The following is a 16,782-nucleotide window of genomic DNA, read 5'->3' as shown; positions in this document are numbered from 1 at the left end:
AGGATACAGGAGTGATTAACATATTATCCAGCCAAATTGGATTATAATAAATCTAATAAAATAGTGGTGCTGTTAGTCACAGTGGCCTCTCCAGGTCCAGCAAATGGTGCAAATATGCCTTAAATGTTTATCGCATGTTTGCACAACCCTGATGGATGTTGGTAATACAAAATACTGCAAACCTGGTTTATTGGCTCACCAGTGAGACCGACGTGTGGCTATGCAGACCACCCCATTAGTCTCACCGGTGAACCATACAGACCAGTGCAGACCAGAGACTGACGGGTTGGGCCGAACGGTTACTGGGGGGCGGCTGTATGGTTCACTGGCGGGGGATCTGTATGGCTCAACGGTGAGATTGGCTGGGGCGGTGGGTGTATGGTTATTGGATGAGACAAGCCGGAAGGGGGCTGTATGGCTCATCGGTGAGACTAGCGTGGGGGCGGAGAGCAGTATGGTTCACTAGCGAGGGGGATGTATGGCTCACCGGTGAGACTGGCCGGGGGGGTGGGGTGGGATGGGGTGTATGGTTACTGGGTGAGACAAGCCGGAGGGGGGCTGTATGGCTCACCGGTGAGACGAGCGTGGGGGGGGGAGCCGTATGGTTCACTAGTGAGGGGGATGTATGGCTCACTGGTGAGACTGGCCGGAAAGGGACTGTATGGTTCATTGGTGAGACCGGCAAGGGGGGAGGCTGTATGGTTCACAGGTGAGACTAGCTGGAGGGGGGGCTGTATGGTTCACAGGTGAGACTAGCTGGAGGGGGGATGTATGGTTCATCGGTGAGACCGGCAAGCAGGGAGGCTGTATGGTTCACAGGTGAGACTAGCTGGAGGGGGGGCTGTATGGTTCACAGGTGTGACTAGCTGGAGGGGGGGCTGTATGGTTCACAGGTGAGACTAGCTGGAGGGGGGGCTGTATGGTTCACAGGTGAGACTAGCTGGAGGGGGGATGTATGGTTCATCGGTGAGACCGGCAAGGGGGGAGGCTGTATGGTTCACAGGTGAGACTAGCTGGAGGGGGGGCTGTATGGTTCACAGGTGAGACTAGCTGGAGGGGGGATGTATGGTTCACAGGTGAGACTAGCTGGAGGGGAAATGTATGGCTCATCGGTGAGACCGGCAAGGGGGGAGGCTGTATGGTTCACAGGTGAGACTAGCTGGAGGGGGGGCTGTATGGTTCACAGGTGAGACTAGCTGGAGGGGGGGCTGTATGGTTCACAGGTGAGACTAGCTGGAGGGGGGATGTATGGTTCATTGGTGAGACCGGCAAGGGGGGAGGCTGTATGGTTCACAGGTGAGACTAGCTGGAGGGGGGGCTGTATGGTTCACAGGTGAGACTAGCTGGAGGGGGGATGTATGGTTCATCGGTGAGACCGGCAAGCAGGGAGGCTGTATGGTTCACAGGTGAGACTAGCTGGAGGGGGGGCTGTATGGTTCACAGGTGTGACTAGCTGGAGGGGGGGCTGTATGGTTCACAGGTGAGACTAGCTGGAGGGGGGGCTGTATGGTTCACAGGTGAGACTAGCTGGAGGGGGGATGTATGGTTCATCGGTGAGACCGGCAAGGGGGGAGGCTGTATGGTTCACAGGTGAGACTAGCTGGAGGGGGGGCTGTATGGTTCACAGGTGAGACTAGCTGGAGGGGGGATGTATGGTTCACAGGTGAGACTAGCTGGAGGGGAAATGTATGGCTCATCGGTGAGACCGGCAAGGGGGGAGGCTGTATGGTTCACAGGTGAGACTAGCTGGAGGGGGGATGTATGGTTCACAGGTGAGACTAGCTGGAGGGGAAATGTATGGCTCATCGGTGAGACCGGCAAGGGGGGAGGCTGTATGGTTCACAGGTGAGACTAGCTGGAGGGGGGTTGTATGGTTCACAGGTGAGACTAGCTGGAGGGGGAATGTATGGCTCATCGGTGAGACCGGCAAGGGGGGAGGCTGTATGGTTCACAGGTGAGACTAGCTGGAGGGGGGTTGTATGGTTCACAGGTGAGACTAGCTGGAGGGGGAATGTATGGTTCATCGGTGAGACCGGCAAGGGGGGAGGCTGTATCGTTCACTGGTGAGACTAGCTGGAGGGGGGATGTATGGTTCACAGGTGAGACTAGCTGGAGGGGGGATGTATGGTTCATCGGTGAGACCGGCAAGGGGGGAGGCTGTATGGTTCACAGGTGAGACTAGCTGGAGGGGGGGCTGTATGGTTCACAGGTGAGACTAGCTGGAGGGGGGATGTATGGTTCATCGGTGAGACCGGCAAGGGGGGAGGCTGTATGGCTTTAGGCTGTTACAGCTACCCAGGAAAGGAGGCACCGGAGGCGGTGTGGGAGAGAACAGAGGCGCAGGCAGCACGCTGAAATCTATGCTGTGTGAGGGGCTGTCCCCTCACTGCTCTCCAGCGTTCATTCCCTGAAAGACAAGCTGGACTGCCTTCATCCGACCCAGCGCAAGAAGAGGAACTGCTGTGTGCTTGTACATGGCTCCTGGATAATAACCATGCACCATCAATATTCAGACCTTGCCACTTGTGTTAATATTGTTTTGTGACATATGGAATATTGTTTCTACATTCACAGTACACTGTGTGTGACTCTGTGTACTGTGTCGTAACCTTGACCCTACAGGAACACTGTCTTCTTTAGCTGTACATAGGTGTATGACTGAATGACAACAAATTTGAACTTCAATTCCATTTCCCCCAGAACAGTTCAAAGGTTCATTTATTATGAAAGCATACGACCCTGAAATTGTCTTCTCCAGATAGCCGCGAAAGAAAGAAAGAACATGAACGTCATTCAGAGAGGAACAACAAACCCACCCAACCCCCCTGCCCGATCGTCAACCCCTAAAACCTCCTCCACCTGCACAAAACAGAACAGGAACACTAACCCCCAAAACCAACCACCCCAAAATCTGACAGTACACTAACAAACATCAACTGCCACGCCCGCTCCACTCGCACAACAAAACGGAACAGGAATAGGCGATAAAAAACACAGAATATGAAAACCATAAGTCTGAACAAGTCCGCAGTCAATAAATGTAATAGTCCAATCCATAAATGCAGAACCACGATCCATCCTCCAATATCACTGGTATTCATCGACAGAGAGGGACACCACACGAGGCACAGAGGAACAGGACACGAGGGACAGAGGAACAGGACACGAGGCAGAGAGGGGCACCACACGAGGCAGAGAGGGACACGACACGAGGCACAGAGGGACAGGACACGAGGCACAGAGGGACACCACACGAGGCGGAGAGGGACACCACACGAGGCACAGAGGGACACGACGCGAGGCACAGAGGGACAGGACACGAGGCACAGAGGGACACCACACGAGGCGGAGAGGGACACGACATGAGGCACAGAGGGACAGGACACGAGGCACAGAGGGACAGCACACGAGGCGGAGAGGGACACGACACGAGGCAGAGAGGGACAGGATACGAGGCACAGAGGAACACGACACGAGGCACAGAGGGACACCACACAAGGCGGAGAGGGAAACGACAGGAGGCAGAGAGGGACAGGACACGAGGCGGAGAGGGACACGACACGAGGCAGAGAGGGACACGACACGAGGCACAGAGGGACACGACACGAGGCAGAGAGGGATACGACACGAGGCACAGAGGGACACGATACGAGGCACGGAGGGACAGGACACAAGGCACAGAGGGACACGACGCGAGGCACAGAGGGACAGGACACGAGGCACAGAGGGACACCACACGAGGCGGAGAGGGACACCACACGAGGCAGAGAGGGACACGACCCGAGGCACAGAGGGACAGGACATGAGGCACAGAGGGACAAGGACACGAGGCAAAGAGGGACAGGACACGAGGCACAGAGGGACAGCACACGAGGCGGAGAGGGACATGACAGGAGGCAGAGAGGGACAGGATACGAGGCACAGAGGAACACGACACGAGGCACAGAGGGACACCACACGAGGCGGAGAGGGACACGACAGGAGGCAGAGAGGGACAGGACACGAGGCACAGAGGGACACGACACGAGGCAGAGAGGGATACGACACGAGGCACAGAGGGACAGGACACGAGGCACAGAGGGACAGGACACGAGGCACAGAGGGACACCACACGAGGCGGAGAGGGACACGACCCGAGGTACAGAGGGACAGGACATGAGGCACAGAGGGACAGGACAAGAGGCAGAGAGGGACAGGACACGAGGCACATAGTGACAGGACACGAGGCTGAGAGGGACACGACACGAGGCGGAGAGGGACACGACACAGGGCGGAGAGGGACACCACACCAGGCACAGAGGGACACCACACGAGGCACAGAGGGACAGGAGACGAGTCGGAGAGAGACACGACTCGAGGCGGAGAGGGACAGGACACGAGGCGGAGAAGGAAACAACACGAGGCACAGAGGGACACGACACGAGGCACAGAGGGACACGACACGAGGCACAGAGGAACACGACACAAGGCAGAGAGGGACAGGACACGAGGCAGAGAGGGACAGGACACGAGGCGGAGAGGGACACGACACGAGACACAGAGGGACAGGACACGAGGCGGAGATGGACAGGACACGAGGCGGAGAGGGACACGACACGAGGCGGAGAGGGACACGATGCGAGGCACAGAGGGACACCACACAAGGCGGAGAGGGACACGACAGGAGGCAGAGAGGGACAGGACACGAGGCACAGAGGAACACAACATGAGGCACAGAGGGACAGGACATGAGGCAGAGAGGGACAGTACACGAGGCACAGAGGGACACCACACGAGGCGGAGAGGGACACGACACGAGGCACAGAGGGACACGACGCGAGGCACAGAGGGACAGGACACGAGGCACAGAGGGACACCACACGAGGCGGAGAGGGACACGACACGAGGCAGAGAGGGACACGACACGAGGCAGAGAGGGACACGACGTGAGGCACAGAGGGACACCACACGAGGCGGAGTGGGACACGACAGGAGGCAGAGAGGGACAGGACACGAGGCACAGAGGAACACGACATGAGGCACAGAGGGACAGGACACGAGGCACAGAGGGACAGGACACGAGGCACAGCGGAACACGACATGAGGCACAGAGGGACAGGACATGAGGCAGAGAGGGACAGTACACGAGGCACAGAGGGACACCACACGAGGCGGAGAGGGACACGACAAGAGGCACAGAGAGACACGACGCGAGGCACAGAGGGACAGGACACGAGGCACAGAGGGACACCACACGAGGCGGAGAGGGACACGACACGAGGCAGAGAGGGACACGACGTGAGGCACAGAGGGACACCACACGAGGCGGAGTGGGACACGACAGGAGGCAGAGAGGGACAGGACACGAGGCACAGAGGAACACGACATGAGGCACAGAGGGACAGGACACGAGGCACAGAGGGACAGCGCATGAGGCGGAGAGGGACACGACAGGAGGCAGAGAGGGACAGGATACGAGGCACAGAGGAACACGACACGAGGCACAGAGGGACACCACATGAGGCACAGAGGGACATGACACCAGGCACAGAGGGACACCACACGAAGCACAGAGGGACACGACACGAGGCACGGAGGGACAGGACACCAGGCACAGAGGGACAGGACACGAGGCACAGAGGGACACCACACGAGGCGGAGAGGGACACGACCCGAGGTACAGAGGGACAGGACATGAGGCACATAGTGACAGGACACGAGGCTGAGAGGGACACGACACGAGGCGGAGAGGGACACGACACAGGGCGGAGAGGGACACCACACGAGGCACAGAGGGACAGGAGACGAGACGGAGAGAGACACGACACGAGGCGGAGAGGGACAGGACACGAGGCGGAGAAGGAAACAACACGAGGCACAGAGGGACACGACACGAGGCACAGAGGGACACGACACGAGGCACAGAGGAACACGACACAAGGCAGAGAGGGACAGGACACGAGGCAGAGAGGGACAGGACACGAGGCGGAGAGGGACACGACACGAGGCACAGAGGGACACGACACGAGGCGGAGAGGGACAGGACACGAGGCAGAGAGGGACATGACACCAGGCACAGAGGGACACCACACGAGGCACAGAGGGACACGACACGAGGCGGAGAGGGACACGACACGAGACACAGAGGGACAGGACACGAGGCGGAGATGGACAGGACACGAGGCGGAGAGGGACACGACACGAGGCGGAGAGGGACACGAAGCGAGGCACAGAGGGACACCACACGAGGCGGAGAGGGACACGACAGGAGGCAGAGAGGGACAGGACACGAGGCACAGAGGAACACGACATGAGGCACAGAGGGACAGGACATGAGGCAGAGAGGGACAGTACACGAGGCACAGAGGGACACCACACGAGGCGGAGAGGGACACGACACGAGGCACAGAGGGACACGACGCGAGGCACAGAGGGACAGGACACGAGGCACAGAGGGACACCACACGAGGCGGAGAGGGACACGACACGAGGCAGAGAGGGACACGACGTGAGGCACAGAGGGACACCACACGAGGCGGAGTGGGACACGACAGGAGGCAGAGAGGGACAGGACACGAGGCACAGAGGAACACGACATGAGGCACAGAGGGACAGGACATGAGGCAGAGAGGGGCAGTACACGAGGCACAGAGGGACACCACACGAGGCGGAGAGGGACACGACACGAGGCACAGAGGGACAGGACACGAGGCACGGAGGGACACCACACGAGGCGGAGAGGGACACGACACGAGGCAGAGAGGGACACGACGTGAGGCACAGAGGGACACCACACGAGGCGGAGTGGGACACGACAGGAGGCAGAGAGGGACAGGACACGAGGCACAGAGGAACACCACACGAGGCGGAGTGGGACACGACAGGAGGCAGAGAGGGACAGGACACGAGGCACAGCGGAACACGACATGAGGCACAGAGGGACAGGACATGAGGCAGAGAGGGACAGTACACGAGGCACAGAGGGACACCACACGAGGCGGAGAGGGACACGACACGAGGCACAGAGGGACACGACGCGAGGCACAGAGGGACAGGACACGAGGCACAGAGGGACACCACACGAGGCGGAGAGGGACACGACACGAGGCAGAGAGGGACACGACGTGAGGCACAGAGGGACACCACACGAGGCGGAGTGGGACACGACAGGAGGCAGAGAGGGACAGGACACGAGGCACAGAGCAACACGACATGAGGCACAGAGGGACAGGACACGAGGCACAGAGGGACAGCGCATGAGGCGGAGAGGGACACGACAGGAGGCGGAGAGGGACACGACACGAGGCAGAGAGGGACACGACGTGAGGCACAGAGGGACACCACACGAGGCGGAGTGGGACACGACAGGAGGCAGAGAGGGACAGGACACGAGGCACAGAGGAACACGACATGAGGCACAGAGGGACAGGACACGAGGCACAGAGGGACAGGACACGAGGCACAGAGGAACACGACATGAGGCACAGAGGGACAGGACATGATGCAGAGAGGGACAGTACACGAGGCACAGAGGGACACCACACGAGGCGGAGAGGGACACGACACGAGGCACAGAGGGACACGACGCGAGGCACAGAGGGACAGGACACGAGGCACAGAGGGACACCACACGAGGCGGAGAGGGACACGACACGAGGCAGAGAGGGACACGACGTGAGGCACAGAGGGACACCACACGAGGCGGAGTGGGACACGACAGGAGGCAGAGAGGGACAGGACACGAGGCACAGAGGAACACGACACGAGGCACAGAGGGACACCACATGAGGCACAGAGGGACATGACACCAGGCACAGAGGGACACCACACGAAGCACAGAGGGACACGACACGAGGCACGGAGGGACAGGACACCAGGCACAGAGGGACAGGAAACGAGGCACAGAGGGACACCACACGAGGCGGAGAGGGACACGACCCGAGGTACAGAGGGACAGGACATGAGGCACAGAGGGACAGGACACGAGGCAGAGAGGGACAGGACACGAGGCACATAGTGACAGGACACGAGGCTGAGAGGGACACGACATGAGGCGGAGAGGGACACGACACAGGGCGGAGAGGGACACCACACCAGGCACAGAGGGACACCACACGAGGCACAGAGGGACAGGAGACGAGACGGAGAGAGACACGACACGAGGCGGAGAGGGACAGGACACGAGGCGGAGAAGGAAACAACACGAGGCACAGAGGGACACGACACGAGGCACAGAGGGACACGACACGAGGCACAGAGGAACACGACACAAGGCAGAGAGGGACAGGACACGAGGCAGAGAGGGACAGGACACGAGGCGAAGAGGGACACGACACGAGGCACAGAGGGACACGACACAGGGCGGAGAGGGACAGGACACGAGGCAGAGAGGGACATGACACCAGGCACAGAGGGACACCACACGAGGCACAGAGGGACACGACACGAGGCGGAGAGGGACACGACACGAGACACAGAGGGACAGGACACGAGGCGGAGATGGACAGGACACGAGGCGGAGAGGGACACCACACGAGGCGGAGTGGGACACGACAGGAGGTAGAGAGGGACAGGACACGAGGCACAGAGCAACACGACATGAGGCACAGAGGGACAGGACACGAGGCACAGAGGGACAGCGCATGAGGCGGAGAGGGACACGACAGGAGGCAGAGAGGGACAGGATACGAGGCACAGAGGAACACGACACGAGGCACAGAGGGACACCACACGAGGCACAGAGGGACAGGACACCAGGCACAGAGGGACACCACACGAAGCACAGAGGGACACAACACGAGGCACGGAGGGACAGGACACCAGGCACAGAGGGACAGGACACGAGGCACAGAGGGACACGACACAAGGCACAGAGGAACAGGACACGAGGCATAGAGGGACACGACACGAGGCACAGAGGGACACGACATGAGGCACAGAGGGACAGGACACGAGGCACAGAGGGACACCACACGAGGCACAGAGGGACAGGACACGAGGCACAGAGGGACACGACACGAGGCACAGAGGGACATGACATGAGGCACAGAGGGACACCACACGAGGCGGAGAGGGTCACGACAGGAGGCAAAGAGGGACAGGACACGAGGCACAGAGGAACACCACACGAGGCACAGAGGGACACCACACGAGGCGGAGAGGGTCACGACAGGAGGCAAAGAGGGACAGGACACGAGGCACAGAGGAACACGACATGAGGCACAGAGGGACAGGACACGAGGCACAGAGGGACAGCACACGAGGCGGAGAGGGACACGACAGGAGGCAGAGAGGGACAGGATACGAGGCACAGAGGAACACCACACGAGGCGGAGAGGGACACGATGGGAGGAAGAGAGGGACAGGACACGAGGCACAGAGGGACACGACACGAGGCAGAGGGGGACCGACACGAGGCACAGACGGACACGACACGAGGCACAGAGGAACAGGACACGAGGCATAGAGGGACACGACACGAGGCACAGAGGGACACGACATGAGGCACAGAGGGACAGGACACGAGGCACAGAGGGACACCACACGAGGCACAGAGGGACACGACACGAGGCACAGAGGGACAGGACACGAGGCACAGAGGGACACGACACGAGGCACAGAGGGACACGACAGGAGGCAAAGAGGGACAGGACACGAGGCACAGAGGGACACGACACGAGGCAGAGAGGGACACGACATGAGGCACAGAGGGACACGACACGAGGCACAGAGGGACAGGACACGAGGCACAGAGGGACACCACACGAGGCGGAGAGGGACACGACCCGAGGTACAGAGGGACACCACACGAGGCGGAGAGGGTCATGACAGGAGGCAAAGAGGGACAGGACACGAGGCACAGAGGAACACCACACGAGGCACAGAGGGACACCACACGAGGCGGAGAGGGTCACGACAGGAGGCAAAGAGGGACAGGACACGAGGCACAGAGGCACACGACATGAGGCACAGAGGGACAGGACACGAGGCACAGAGGGACAGCACACGAGGCGGAGAGGGACACGACAGGAGGCAGAGAGGGACAGGATACGAGGCACAGAGGAACACCACACGAGGCGGAGAGGGACACGATGGGAGGAAGAGAGGGACAGGACACGAGGCACAGAGGGACACGACACGAGGCAGAGGGGGACACGACACGAGGCACAGACGGACACGACACGAGGCACAGAGGAACAGGACACGAGGCATAGAGGGACACGACACGAGGCACAGAGGGACACGACATGAGGCACAGAGGGACAGGACACGAGGCACAGAGGGACACCACACGAGGCACAGAGGGACAGGACACGAGGCACAGAGGGACAGGACACGAGGCACAGAGGGACACGACACGAGGCACAGAGGGACACCACAGGAGGCAAAGAGGGACAGGACACGAGGCACAGAGGGACACGACACGAGGCAGAGAGGGACACGACATGAGGCACAGAGGGACACGACACGAGGCACAGAGGGACAGGACACGAGGCACAGAGGGACACCACACGAGGCGGAGAGGGACACGACCCGAGGTACAGAGGGACACCACACGAGGCGGAGAGGGTCATGACAGGAGGCAAAGAGGGACAGGACACGAGGCACAGAGGAACACGACATGAGGCACAGAGGGACAGGACACGAGGCACAGAGGGACAGCACACGAGGCGGAGAGGGACACCACACGAGGCGGAGAGGGACACGACGGGAGGAAGAGAGGGACAGGACACGAGGCACAGAGGGACACGACACGAGGCAGAGAGGGACACGACACGAGGCACAGAGGGACACGACACGAGGCACAGAGGGACAGGACACGAGGCACAGAGGGACACCACACGAGGCGGAGAGGGACAGGACATGAGGCACAGAAGGACAGGACACGAGGCAGAGAGGGACAGGACACGAGGCACATAGGGACAGGACACGAGGCAGAGAGGGACACGACACGAGGCGGAGAGGGACACGACACAGGGCGGAGAGGGACACGACACGAGGCACAGAGGGACAGGGCACGAGCCGGAGAGGGACACGACACGAGGCGGAGAGGGACACGACACGAGGCGGAGAAGGAAACAACACGAGGCACAGAGGGACACGACACGAGGCACAGAGGGACACGGCACGAGGCACAGAGGAACACGACACGAGGCAGAGAGGGACAGGACACGAGGCGGAGAGGGACACCACACGAGGCACAGAGGGACACGACATGAGGCGGAGAGGGACACGACACGAGACACAGAGGGACAGGACACGAGGCGGAGAGGGACACGACACGAGGCGGAGAGGGACACGATGCGAGGCACAGAGGGACAGCACACGAGGCGGAGAGGGACATGACAGGAGGCAGAGAGGGACAGGATACGAGGCACAGAGGAACACGACACGAGGCACAGAGGGACACCACACGAGGCGGAGAGGGACACGACGGGAGGAAGAGAGGGACAGGACACGAGGCACAGAGGGACACGAGACGAGGCAGAGAGGGACACGACACGAGGCACACGACACGAGGCACAGAGGAACAGGACACGAGGCATAGAGGGACACGGCACGAGGCACAGAGGGACACGACATGAGGCACAGAGGGACAGGACACGAGGCACAGAGGGACACCACACGAGGCACAGAGGGACAGGACACGAGGCACGGAGGGACACGACACGAGGCGGAGAGGGACAGGACATGAGGCAGAGAGGGACAGTACACCAGGCACAGAGGGACAGGACACGAGGCACAGAGGGACACCACACGAGGCACAGAGGGACAGGACACGAGGCACAGAGGGACACCACACGAGGCGGAAGGGACACCACACGAGGCACAGAGGGACACCACACGAGGCGGAGAGGGACATCACACGAGGCACAGAGGGACATGACAACAGGCACAGAGGGACACCACACGAAGCACAGAGGGACACGACACGAGGCACAGAGGGACAGGACACCAGGCACAGAGGGACAGGACACGAGGCACAGAGGGACACCACACGAGGCACAGAGGGACACGACACGAGGCACAGAGGAACAGGACACGAGGCATAGAGGGACACGACACGAGGCACAGAGGGACACGACATGAGGCACAGAGGGACAGGACACGAGGCACAGAGGGACAGCAGACGAGGCGGAGAGGGACACGACAGGAGGCAGAGAGGGACAGGATACGAGGCACAGAGGAACACGACACGAGGCACAGAGGGACACCACACGAGGCGGAGAGGGACACGACACGAGGCAGAGAGGGACACGACACGAGGCACAGAGGGACACGATACGAGGCACGGAGGGACAGGACACAAGGCACAGAGGGACATGACGCGAGGCACAGAGGGACAGGACACGAGGCACAGAGGGACACCACACGAGGCGGAGAGGGACACCACACGAGGCAGAGAGGGACACGACCCGAGGCACAGAGGGACAGGACATGAGGCACAGAGGGACAAGGACACGAGGCAAAGAGGGACAGGACACGAGGCACAGAGGGACAGCACACGAGGCGGAGAGGGACACGACAGGAGGCAGAGAGGGACAGGATACGAGGCACAGAGGAACACGACACGAGGCACAGAGGGACACCACACGAGGCGGAGAGGGACACGACAGGAGGCAGAGAGGGACAGGACACGAGGCACAGAGGGACATGACACGAGGCAGAGAGGGATACGACACGAGGCACAGAGGGACACGACACGAGGCACAGAGGGACACCACACGAGGCGGAGAGGGACACGACCCGAGGTACAGAGGGACAGGACATGAGGCACAGAGGGACAGGACACGAGGCAGAGAGGGACAGGACACGAGGCACATAGTGACAGGACACGAGGCTGAGAGGGACACGACACGAGGCGGAGAGGGACACGACACAGGGCGGAGAGGGACACCACACCAGGCACAGAGGGACACCACACGAGGCACAGAGGGACAGGAGACGAGACGGAGAGAGACACGACTCGAGGCGGAGAGGGACAGGACACGAGGCGGAGAAGGAAACAACACGAGGCACAGAGGGACACGACACGAGGCACAGAGGGACACGACACGAGGCACAGAGGAACACGACACAAGGCAGAGAGGGACAGGACACGAGGCAGAGAGGGACAGGACACGAGGCGGAGAGGGACACGACACGAGACACAGAGGGACAGGACACGAGGCGGAGATGGACAGGACACGAGGCGGAGAAGGACACGACACGAGGCGGAGAGGGACACGATGCGAGGCACAGAGGGACACCACACGAGGCGGAGAGGGACACGACAGGAGGCAGAGAGGGACAGGACACGAGGCACAGAGGAACACAACATGAGGCACAGAGGGACAGGACATGAGGCAGAGAGGGACAGTACACGAGGCACAGAGGGACACCACACGAGGCGGAGAGGGACACGACACGAGGCACAGAGGGACACGACGCGAGGCACAGAGGGACAGGACACCAGGCACAGAGGGACACCACAAGAGGCGGAGAGGGACACGACACGAGGCAGAGAGGGACACGACACGAGGCAGAGAGGGACACGACGTGAGGCACAGAGGGACACCACACGAGGCGGAGTGGGACACGACAGGAGGCAGAGAGGGACAGGACACGAGGCACAGAGGAACACGACATGAGGCACAGAGGGACAGGATACGAGGCACAGAGGGACAGGACACGAGGCACAGCGGAACACGACATGAGGCACAGAGGGACAGGACATGAGGCAGAGAGGGACAGTACACGAGGCACAGAGGTACACCACACGAGGCGGAGAGGGACACGACACGAGGCACAGAGGGACACGACGCGAGGCACAGAGGGACAGGACACGAGGCACAGAGGGACACCACACGAGGCGGAGAGGGACACGACACGAGGCAGAGAGGGACACGACGTGAGGCACAGAGGGACACCACACGAGGCGGAGTGGGACACGACAGGAGGCAGAGAGGGACAGGACACGAGGCACAGAGGAACACGACACGAGGCACAGAGGGACACCACATGAGGCACAGAGGGACATGACACCAGGCACAGAGGGACACCACACGAAGCACAGAGGGACACGACACGAGGCACGGAGGGACAGGACACCAGGCACAGAGGGACAGGACACGAGGCACAGAGGGACACCACACGAGGCGGAGAGGGACACGACCCGAGGTACAGAGGGACAGGACATGAGGCACAGAGGGACAGGACACGAGGCAGAGAGGGACAGGACACGAGGCACATAGTGACAGGACACGAGGCTGAGAGGGACACGACACGAGGCGGAGAGGGACACGACACAGGGCGGAGAGGGACACCACACCAGGCACAGAGGGACACCACACGAGGCACAGAGGGACAGGAGACGAGACGGAGAGAGACACGACACGAGGCGGAGAGGGACAGGACACGAGGCGGAGAAGGAAACAACACGAGGCACAGAGGGACACGACACGAGGCACAGAGGGACACGACACGAGGCACAGAGGAACACGACACAAGGCAGAGAGGGACAGGACACGAGGCAGAGAGGGACAGGACACGAGGCGGAGAGGGACACGACACGAGGCACAGAGGGACACGACACGAGGCGGAGAGGGACAGGACACGAGGCAGAGAGGGACATGACACCAGGCACAGAGGGACACCACACGAGGCACAGAGGGACACGACACGAGGCGGAGAGGGACACGACACGAGACACAGAGGGACAGGACACGAGGCGGAGATGGACAGGACACGAGGCGGAGAGGGACACGACACGAGGCGGAGAGGGACACGATGCGAGGCACAGAGGGACACCACACGAGGCGGAGAGGGACACGACAGGAGGCAGAGAGGGACAGGACACGAGGCACAGAGGAACACGACATGAGGCACAGAGGGACAGGACATGAGGCAGAGAGGGACAGTACACGAGGCGGAGAGGGACACGACACGAGGCACAGAGGGACACGACGCGAGGCACAGAGGGACAGGACACGAGGCACAGAGGGACACCACACGAGGCGGAGAGGGACACGACACGAGGCAGAGAGGGACACGACGTGAGGCACAGAGGGACACCACACGAGGCGGAGTGGGACACGACAGGAGGCAGAGAGGGACAGGACACGAGGCACAGAGGAACACGACATGAGGCACAGAGGGACAGGACATGAGGCAGAGAGGGGCAGTACACGAGGCACAGAGGGACACCACACGAGGCGGAGAGGGACACGACACGAGGCACAGAGGGACAGGACACGAGGCACGGAGGGACACCACACGAGGCGGAGCGGGACACGACACGAGGCAGAGAGGGACACGACGTGAGGCACAGAGGGACACCACACGAGGCGGAGTGGGACACGACAGGAGGCAGAGAGGGACAGGACACGAGGCACAGAGGAACACCACACGAGGCGGAGTGGGACACGACAGGAGGCAGAGAGCGACAGGACACGAGGCACAGCGGAACACGACATGAGGCACAGAGGGACAGGACATGAGGCAGAGAGGGACAGTACACGAGGCACAGAGGGACACCACACGAGGCGGAGAGGGACACGACACGAGGCACAGAGGGACACGACGCGAGGCACAGAGGGACAGGACACGAGGCACAGAGGGACACCACACGAGGCGGAGAGGGACACGACACGAGGCAGAGAGGGACACGACGTGAGGCACAGAGGGACACCACACGAGGCGGAGTGGGACACGACAGGAGGCAGAGAGGGACAGGACACGAGGCACAGAGCAACACGACATGAGGCACAGAGGGACAGGACACGAGGCACAGAGGGACAGCGCATGAGGCGGAGAGGGACACGACAGGAGGCAGAGAGGGACACGACACGAGGCAGAGAGGGACACGACGTGAGGCACAGAGGGACACCACACGAGGCGGAGTGGGACACGACAGGAGGCAGAGAGGGACAGGACACGAGGCACAGCGGAACACGACATGAGGCACAGAGGGACAGGACATGAGGCAGAGAGGGACAGTACACGAGGCACAGAGGGACACCACACGAGGCGGAGAGGGACACGACACGAGGCACAGAGGGACACGACGCGAGGCACAGAGGGACAGGACACGAGGCACAGAGGGACACCACACGAGGCGGAGAGGGACACGACACGAGGCAGAGAGGGACACGACGTGAGGCACAGAGGGACACCACACGAGGCGGAGTGGGACACGACAGGAGGCAGAGAGGGACAGGACACGAGGCACAGAGCAACACGACATGAGGCACAGAGGGACAGGACACGAGGCACAGAGGGACAGCGCATGAGGCGGAGAGGGACACGACAGGAGGCAGAGAGGGACACGACACGAGGCAGAGAGGGACACGACGTGAGGCACAGAGGGACACCACACGAGGCGGAGTGGGACACGACAGGAGGCAGAGAGGGACAGGACACGAGGCACAGAGGAACACGACATGAGGCACAGAGGGACAGGACACGAGGCACAGAGGGACAGGACACGAGGCACAGCGGAACACGACATGAGGCACAGAGGGACAGGACATGAGGCAGAGAGGGACAGTACACGAGGCACAGAGGGATCCCACACGAGGCGGAGAGGGACACGACACGAGGCACAGAGGGACACGACGCGAGGCACAGAGGGACAGGACACGAGGCACAGAGGGACACCACACGAGGCGGAGAGGGACACGACACGAGGCAGAGAGGGACACGACGTGAGGCACAGAGGGACACCACACGAGGCGGAGTGGGACACGACAGGAGGCAGAGAGGGACAGGACACGAGGCACAGAGGAACACGACACGAGGCACAGAGGGACACCACATGAGGCA

The 16,782-nt window shown here is 61.5% G+C and overlaps 1 protein-coding gene across 2 annotated transcripts in view; it reads right to left on the bottom strand.

Annotated features, from left to right (window-relative positions):
* The window catches only part of cacna1sa (calcium channel, voltage-dependent, L type, alpha 1S subunit, a), a 469,610-nt gene that overhangs the window by 54,270 nt on the left and 398,558 nt on the right, over nucleotides 1-16,782 (bottom strand). The gene's annotated exons all lie outside the window — the stretch shown is intronic.

This window comes from Mobula hypostoma, chromosome 13 (assembly GCF_963921235.1).
Source record: "Mobula hypostoma chromosome 13, sMobHyp1.1, whole genome shotgun sequence".
In the NCBI taxonomy this organism is placed as follows: domain Eukaryota; kingdom Metazoa; phylum Chordata; class Chondrichthyes; order Myliobatiformes; family Myliobatidae; genus Mobula; species Mobula hypostoma.
Note: the sequence above shows the minus strand (reverse complement) of the source record. Positions and strands in the feature narration are given on the sequence as shown.